The 8,053-nt window shown below is 45.3% G+C and overlaps 1 protein-coding gene across 4 annotated transcripts in view; it reads left to right on the top strand.

The window, feature by feature from the left end:
- The first annotated feature begins 5,812 nt into the window (after window positions 1-5,812).
- RALGPS2 (Ral GEF with PH domain and SH3 binding motif 2) overlaps window positions 5,813-8,053 on the top strand; it is a 122,169-nt gene continuing 119,928 nt past the window's right edge. For 3 of the 4 annotated variants that reach the window (XM_059673729.1, XM_059673728.1, XM_059673725.1), the window contains exon 1: window positions 5,813-5,957. The gene's annotated coding sequence lies outside the window, so the exon portion shown is untranslated. Of the gene's footprint in view, window positions 5,958-7,724; window positions 7,938-8,053 lie in introns of those variants that run through there. The other variant, XM_059673726.1, reaches the window with a different exon arrangement.

Below are 8,053 nucleotides of genomic sequence, written 5' to 3'. Positions count from 1 at the left end.
CAGTTACAGGGATAGAAGTAGAATCAAGATTGTGCTCTGTCATGCTAACTGGTCAAGGGGTTTTTGGGTGAATCTCTGAGCCTCAGTTTCCTCATTCATAAAATGAAAGGTTGGAAAAGATGACTCTTACATTATAAAATTCATTGCCTCTCTATTTTTAGCCCAAGATATGAGACAATTTCATGGGAGAGGTAGACAATTTTAGAAAGCATGTGGAATTTGGCAGTAGGGTGGTCATTTAAAATAATTATGATGCTATAGTCTATGGATTCCTTACTGCTGCTGCTGCTCTTTTGAAAATTCTAACATTTTAAAAAAAGCTTTTTTTGGGGGGATAATTTCAAGTGTATAGAAAAGTTACCAAATACCCTTTACCCAGAATCCCCTATGTTAACATTTTACTTACTTGTTTTATTACTTTTGTTTTCTCTCTAGCCCCCCCCCCCCAAGTCTGTCTACACACACACACACACACACACACACACACACACGCACACTTTTTTTTCTCTTAACCATACATACATCCTAGTCCCTTGTTCCTAAATACTGCAGTATTTGGGGATATAACCACAGTATAGTTACCATCAGTAATTTTAGCATTGATACTTTAATCAATCTACTATCTGTTTTCCAATTAATGCAATAATGTGTTCCATAGACTTCTTCCCCTCTAGTAAAGATTCCAGTCTAGTATCTCATACTGCCTTTAGTTGTCATGGCTCTATAGCTGGAATATTCTCAAAGCCTTTGTCTTTTATGGCACTGATGTTTTTGAAAAATACAGTCCGTCCCCCATTAAAAGCAACAGCAAAACATTCCTAATTTGGGATTTATCTGATATTTCATCATTAGACTAGAGGCCCAGTGCACGAAAATTCATGCACTTGGGGAGTCCCTCAGCCCTGCCTGTGCCCTGAGGGGAGCGGGCCTAAGCTGCAGCCTGGCCTCCCTCTGAGGGAGGCGACCAGTGGGCCAATCGGTCCAGCGCCGGCTGGCAAGGGGCCGGCCCTGCCCCCCTTTGCCCCACTTCCACTGGTCACTGCCACCCCCTGATCGCTGTCCACTCCCTCTGCTCACTGGCACCTGCCTTTGCTGGCCTGGCACCACTCGCGCACCGGCCCCGCCCCCTGCTGACTGGTTGTTTCCGGGTTCAGTCGGTTTGCTTTTATTATATAGGATTCCTCCTTAGGTTTTCTCATTTCCTCATTAGATGTTGTATCCAGTGGGACTCACATTTTGAGGCAAACAGTGTCCATCTGTCCCTCCTTCATGATGTTAATTTTGATTGCCTGGTCAAGGTTTTATCCAATTGTTCCAGTTTATAAATATAGTTTTTCCTTTCTTGCAACCAATCAGAAGTCTGTGGGAAACAAGTTTAAGATGATGCAAATATCCTGTTCCTCATCAAAATTTCTCCTACATTGAGCATCCATTGGTGGTTCTTGTCTTATCCAATCTTTGCTATAGTGGTTGCAAAATGATGTTTGTCCAACTCTAGCACAACCTCCATATGTACCTGTTGGCATTCAACATGCTACCATAAGCAAGAGTAGTTCCTTCTTCTCTATTCTATTTATTACTGGAATGGATTTATGAAGTCCTGTGTATGTTTTTATAAATTCTAACCTTATTTTGAATGCAGGCTATATAAGGAAACTACTTTGATGAACATTATTGAAAAAGATCCTGACCTTCCATTAAGCAAGAAGAGCAATGCCTAAAATTTTTATAAGGAAAGTATGATGCAAAAAGAATTCACTTACCTGGTAAACTCAATTATCCAAAATATAGAGGAAAATAGGAAAGTAGGAAAATGGCCTTTATATGAAATGCCACAATTATCAGAGTTGTTTTAGCATCTTTACTCTTATTTTATATAAATATGAATATATTTTAAAATATTAGTGAGTTGGTTTCCTAGGCTAACATGCTAAGAGAGGTGTGTGTGTGCACATGCAGGCAGTGCTATGACAGAGGTGCAGTGATGCGAAAGGAAGGCCTGAAGGTGTCTTCCAGATCAATCAGACTCAAAGAATACAGAAACATGATTATCCTATATAATAAAAACCTAATATGCAAATTGTCCCTTTGGGCAGTGGTTCGACCGGGAGTTCGACCACTCACTATGACATGTGCTGACCACCAGGGGGTGGTGTGGAACATAGTGGGTGTTGGTGACCCGGTGCTGGCAGTGGGCAGCAGTGGAGGCACTGCCAGCCCTGATGGGCCCCAATGAGAGCAGGACCACGGTGGGATGGTAGAGCAGGTGAGCAGGTGGCGCCAGGCCAAGGCGAGTGTTAGCAGTGGGGGGTAGGGGGGGAGACCATTTGCCCTGCTGATGGCCCCGCAGACAGTGACCAGTGGTGGTGGTGGTGGGGGGGCGCCACCAGGCTCCCAGGTGCTGAGGGAGAAAGGGCAAATAGCAATATTAAAATATTTCTTCTAATTATTTCCCTTTCAATGTGCACAAATCTGTGCACCAAGCCACTAGTTTATTATAGGGTGGAGGGTACTGAGTACTTCCAAGCTCCTGGGGACATCTTGGTATTATAGCTTTTGTTTTAAAGACATCTCTGAGTCCTTAGGAATAGGTTAAGCTTTACTGTGTTTCGTTAGTCGAAGGCAGAGAAACTGGTGATATTTCAGGAAAAACAAAATCAATACAAGTGATATAAACAGTTTCTAGTGTTTAAGATGAAAACCTCAGTTATCTAGAATATCTATGTTCAATCCCTCACTGCTTCCTTTCCTTACGAGGCATTATTGAAATTGTCTTGAAAGTTAATATTGAAAGTCACTAGTTCATGCAAACATTTATTTGTACACTAGCTGATCTCCCTGAGAGCTATTCCGTTACTAAGTAAATACATTTTTGCTGATCCCTGCCCTACAGAGTCGCCCTTGTGAAACAGCTCAGTTGTAAAATAAGGTCTTGTGTTTTTTGAAAGTTGATGCTCATATTTGAATGGACTGGTGATTATTTTTGTTCTCGGTACCTTAATGTCTCTGGCATGTCTCCCTTGACTGGGAATCATGGCTGGCTCACTTTGTACCTTGGGGTCACCCATTCTCTATCTCTTCAGTGTCCCCTGTGCCTCCTTCCCCTAAAAGTGGGTTTGCCTATATCTTAAATCAGAACATAACTGAAAAATGTTCTCAAAATGCCTAGATTCAAGGTTAGAGAAATAATAGAGGTACATGTTATTATTGAAATTTTGTTGGCTGTAATAGAACTAATTAGGTGTTACTGAAATAATGCGCTTTCTTGCCATACCAGTTTGATTTTGTCTTGGCAGCTATAATGAGATTAGTTGTTCTTTGCAGTGGTGGTCTCTAGATTTTGAAACTGCTTGTTCTCTATCTAAATTAGTTCTTGGCTTACCCCTTGGAAATAATTTTGATGGATAGTAATAAAACTGCTACATAATGGTGATTCCTCTGAAGTAACTTTTAAGCATATTGAATTCTTATTGATTCTATTTTACATAATGGCATTTCTATTTTATACATTAGTACTTTTTGTTATACTAAGACATTACATATATTTTGTCTTTTGGCAAAAGCAAATGCAGTACAAAAAGCAACTTACAGAATGTACCTGTAATAAAAGATGCCCTGATAAGGAAAAATTGCTACTTGTCCTCTCTAATTATAAAAAGTTATTGTTTTATTTGCATATCAATGAATTAAAGGGACATTTACTTTCTCAAATAATTCTCAAGCTATGACCAAAAAAGAGAGAATGAGCTTTTTTCCCTGTATTTTTAACACAAAACTCTTAATTTTATCAAGTTCAGAAATGTGAACTTAACAGAATGCTAAAGGCTAATAAAATTGTGTGACAAATTATCAACATGAGAAATAGATTTTGAGTAAATTATTCCAAACTCAGAAATTCATTCTGTGTAAGAATTTGTATATCCGCGGCCTAGCTTCATGAGTCACATGACTTTTTCTCTTCAAAGACCAAATGAAATTTCTCTGCTCTTACAGTAAACTGTGAAAATTATTGGCAGATGTAGGAACACAGGCTCATTTACTTTATAAAACCCCAATTCAAGTTTAAAGTAATTGTTAAGACATTTATACAAAATAGGACTCCCTGTTGTTACTCAGTTTTCCTATTTCGTAACAACAGTGATAATGGGATATACTCAAGAAATAGCCCATTGTAATTATTTATAAATATATATGTATAATTGTTGTAAGTATTATTGTTGGCACACAGCCAACCCCCGTTTACTTAATCTTTTACTAACACTTAAAAAAAAACCTAAACATTTATCCAACTTGATAACTAGAAGGGTTTTTCCTCCAAGTGCCAATTCTGTTTTCCTTTTGTTTCTTTGGGACCTGAAGCAATTAGCATCTATGGGAAAACTTCTGTATACATAATACATTTCCTCCCCACTTTGTATCAATAGCCTGTTTTCCTTTTTGTTTTGTCAGTCTATTCTCACTTGAGAGCTGTTTGTTTTTGTTTTGTTTTTCTTCTTTTGGTTTCTTTACTTCTCCCAGTGATTTCATCATGATTCTTTTAAAGACCTTCTTTAAAAGTAGGAATAACAATGAAAAACCAAGAACTTTGCCTATCCTTGCTTTTTCCTTTTTTAAACTTATCTTTGGGTGGGTGGGTCTCTATTTAAGAGAAGGAGGTTGAAAGACTTTCCAGCTTCCCTAACTAGAGTACTAGTAAAGGGCTATGACACAAGGCAGCCAAAAGAGGAAATAGTGGTCTTCAATATACAGGATTAATCAGTTCTGTTTAGTAGTTATTAAAGAGAGGAAAGACACCAAGTGGGAACAATTTTGGTCCGTTCATGTTTTATACCCAATGCTACTACACAGTATTCCTTCCCCAGGCTACTGCACATTACCTAGAGAAAGAGCTGCAGGTCGTCAAATAATCATCCATTTGCAAATGGGCTAATGGCTACGTATACTGGTACAAAGGTGGCTCACTTAAAACCATCCATTTATTAGTCACAAGGCATCAAGTGGTGCTAATTTTAAGTAGGCCACCCCATGTACTGCACCCGCTGAAACCACACCTTTCTACCATTTATACCAAATCCATTCCTTTTTCATTCACTGGAAGTATTTAATATTTCAGAATCTCCGTGCATTGACGTGGAAATACTGTTCACCTGCAACTCATCAATCTGAGACCCAGGGGATGCCAAATTTCTGCCGTTTGCTCATTAAGCCAAGGGCAGTAGCGTGCAGGACACTCGCAAAGGCTGCTTCGAACACTGTCCGAATCTTAATGTGTGAGCATACTGACGACCATCATGTGGGATCCTAAGGCAGTGTTCGCTTTCGGAGTCCCCCCTCACCAGCCCGCAGCGAATTCTAAAAACACTGCTGGCGCGGACAGGACGTTTGATCTGGGGGCCAAGGGTTTCCAGACTTTGTTCTCTGGCCTTGAAGGTGAGGTGCCAGCGCTGACGCCGACGGACAGCACCGTGGATTTCTCCGTGGAAGGCCGGTGCGGGGAGGGGCGCCCCACCTGCCTGCCCTCCGCCCACTCCGCGCCCCCAAGTTTGGCGGGTAGCGGCCCCTCCCTCCCGCGAGCGCGCCGAGGCCACCGGCGCCGGGCAGCAGTTGGGCTCCGCGGGCAGAAAAGCTGCCGGCGGGGGCGCGCGCGGGGAGACCCCACCGGCCGCGGCGCACGGGGCCGGCGCGAGCGCGCTCGGTTGGTGTGCGAGCGCGACTCCGCCCCGCCCGCTCGGCGCGCGTCCCCGCCAGGTCGGCTCTCCTCCCCCAGCCCCGGGCGGACGGGGAGGATCCTGCTCACTCCCCTACCCCGAGTGCCGCGGCGGCGGTGGCGGCGGGCGCTAAATGAGAGACGCCGAGTGGTCGGGTCGCCGAGCGCTAGCCTAGGCGGCGGCGGTGGCGACGGAGCGTGAGGCCGGCGGGTCTTTCCATCCTCCGAGGCGACGGCCACGGCTACACAGGTCGGTGCGCTGGCCGCGGGCCCGTTGCGGAGCCTCGGCAGGCGGAGCGGGGGAGGGAAGGTGGGTGCGCGGTGTCCCCCGGGCGCAGCAGAGCGGAGCCGCGGCGCCGGCGCGGGGAATGGCGGCGGCGGCGGCGGCGTGAACTCCCGGGCTGCTCGGCCTCGGCGCGGGGAAGGGGCGGCGGAGCTGGAGCAGAGGGAGGAGGGGCCCCGGGGCGCACCCCCCTCGGCGGCTCGCTCTCGGAGTCAGGAGGGGCCTTGGGGTCCCCCCGCCCGGTCTATGTCTCGGAGCCGGGGGCGAGTCGACCCCCCGAGCCCGTCTCGCCGGGTTTCCCTCCCCGGGTGGCTGAAGCCCCTGCCTCTGCCCGCGCTGCCCAGCGGCGCCTCCGCCTCCCTCCAGGTGAGCGGCGCGGGGACCGCGGAGCGAGCCACACCCCCTCCCGGCCCTGGCCGCTGCGCCCCCGAAGCCCGGCCGCCTAGCCGGCCGCCTGCGGAGCGCACACCGGCCGTCAGGGTGACCTGTTGCGGAGCGGGCCGCAGCCCTGGGCGCCCGGCAGCCTCGGACCCGGAGCGGCCGGTGCGGCGCTGGCCTCTGGCCCGGCGCGCGGCGCGGTGCGGGGCCGGGGCCGCTGCCCGCGGTCGGGTGGCTGCCCTGCTCGGAGCGGGCTGATGGAAAGGAGATTCCGGACCGCTCTGATCAAACACTTGCAAAGCCGGGCTATCTGTCTGCAAATATCCGGAATTCCATTGCAGTATCGGATTAGCAGGGCTCATAAACACCGTGCTGGGGAGCCACCCGAGCCCCGAGTGAGGAGCTCCTCTCCGGGAAAGAGCCGCAAACCAGTGCGGGGTGAACTGGCCCCTCGCAGCCCCCCTCCACTCCTTTCCTGTAGCCGAGTGTTGTGTAGACGCAGGCGAGTTTCAGTGTACGTGGGCGTGTTTGGGAAGAAGCTGCGAGCTGATAGGAGGCACCTTGTACAAATGTTAATTTGTTTGAACTGGGAGGGGTGAGGGAGGAGGAAGAGAGGGCACTGATGTTAGCTGTGGAGGAGGGGCAATGGAAACACTAAATTTCTGTTTAAGAAAGCGCTGAAAAGGAGTTATCTAATATCCAGTGATTCAGACCATAAAGTAGGAAACCCAGCCAGCAGTTAATTGAGCTTTATCTTTCATATGCCCTGGGTTTTTAAAATGCAACGGGGTAGTTGCTACAGAGAGCCCTTGTTTTCTGTTTTCCTACCAGTGTTTATGAGTTGACTTTGGTGTTCTTTTGTGCTCACCCTCAGATTGACTTGTTCAAGTTTTTTTGAAGATGACCATCAGAATTTGAGAAACTTTTTGATCCGTGCACGCATAGTATTGCAGTCACAGATCATACCTTGCTGTTCATAAAAAAAAAAAGCCTGTTCCACCCAGATAATTATGCTTATACAAGTGCTGTAGAATCATACATGCAATGTTTATTATAATGTTATTGCTGAATGTTTTGCTGTAGACTTTAGAATTATGAAGGAACTTATCCAAACTATAATTTTAATTTTTAAAAAACCCTCTAACTCACTCTTTGTAAGCATAAAGTTTATCATCTAGCTTCAAAGATTTGGAAAATAACTTGTCGTATTAGCTTATAGATCAAATATAAGGACAGTAAATGGTTTTTTGAATAAATAATTTCATTGTAACTTAAGCAGTTTATTTTCTCTTTAAATATAATAATTTTGAAATGGTGATATCTTTTTTCATTTTATTCCAATTTTCTTTCAATTAGGAATTTGACTTTTAATAAAAATACATTGGTGGGACTCTGGAAATACTATTCACCTTGCCTAAATTATTCAAGATTGCAACAGAACTTTAAAGATAGTGCTTGCATTATCAAGATTGCAACATCCTTTAATATCAGAACACACCAAATTTTTTTGAGAGAAAATACAACTAAAAAGCTGGACTTGTGAATCTTTCATGTACTTCTGTTACACATGTGAGTAGCATATTGGTGTGTGTTTAAATATCTAGTACATGTAGTCTTATACTTGAGAGAGTAGTTGTTTGTAGTGAATGATGGCCATATGTGAAATTGCTCTGTTGCAACTTCAA

This window comes from Myotis daubentonii, chromosome 18 (genome assembly GCF_963259705.1).
Source record: "Myotis daubentonii chromosome 18, mMyoDau2.1, whole genome shotgun sequence".
Classification (NCBI taxonomy): Eukaryota; Metazoa; Chordata; class Mammalia; order Chiroptera; family Vespertilionidae; genus Myotis; species Myotis daubentonii.
The sequence above is the reverse complement of the archived record's forward strand: the minus strand, read 5'-3'. Positions and strand labels throughout refer to the sequence as shown.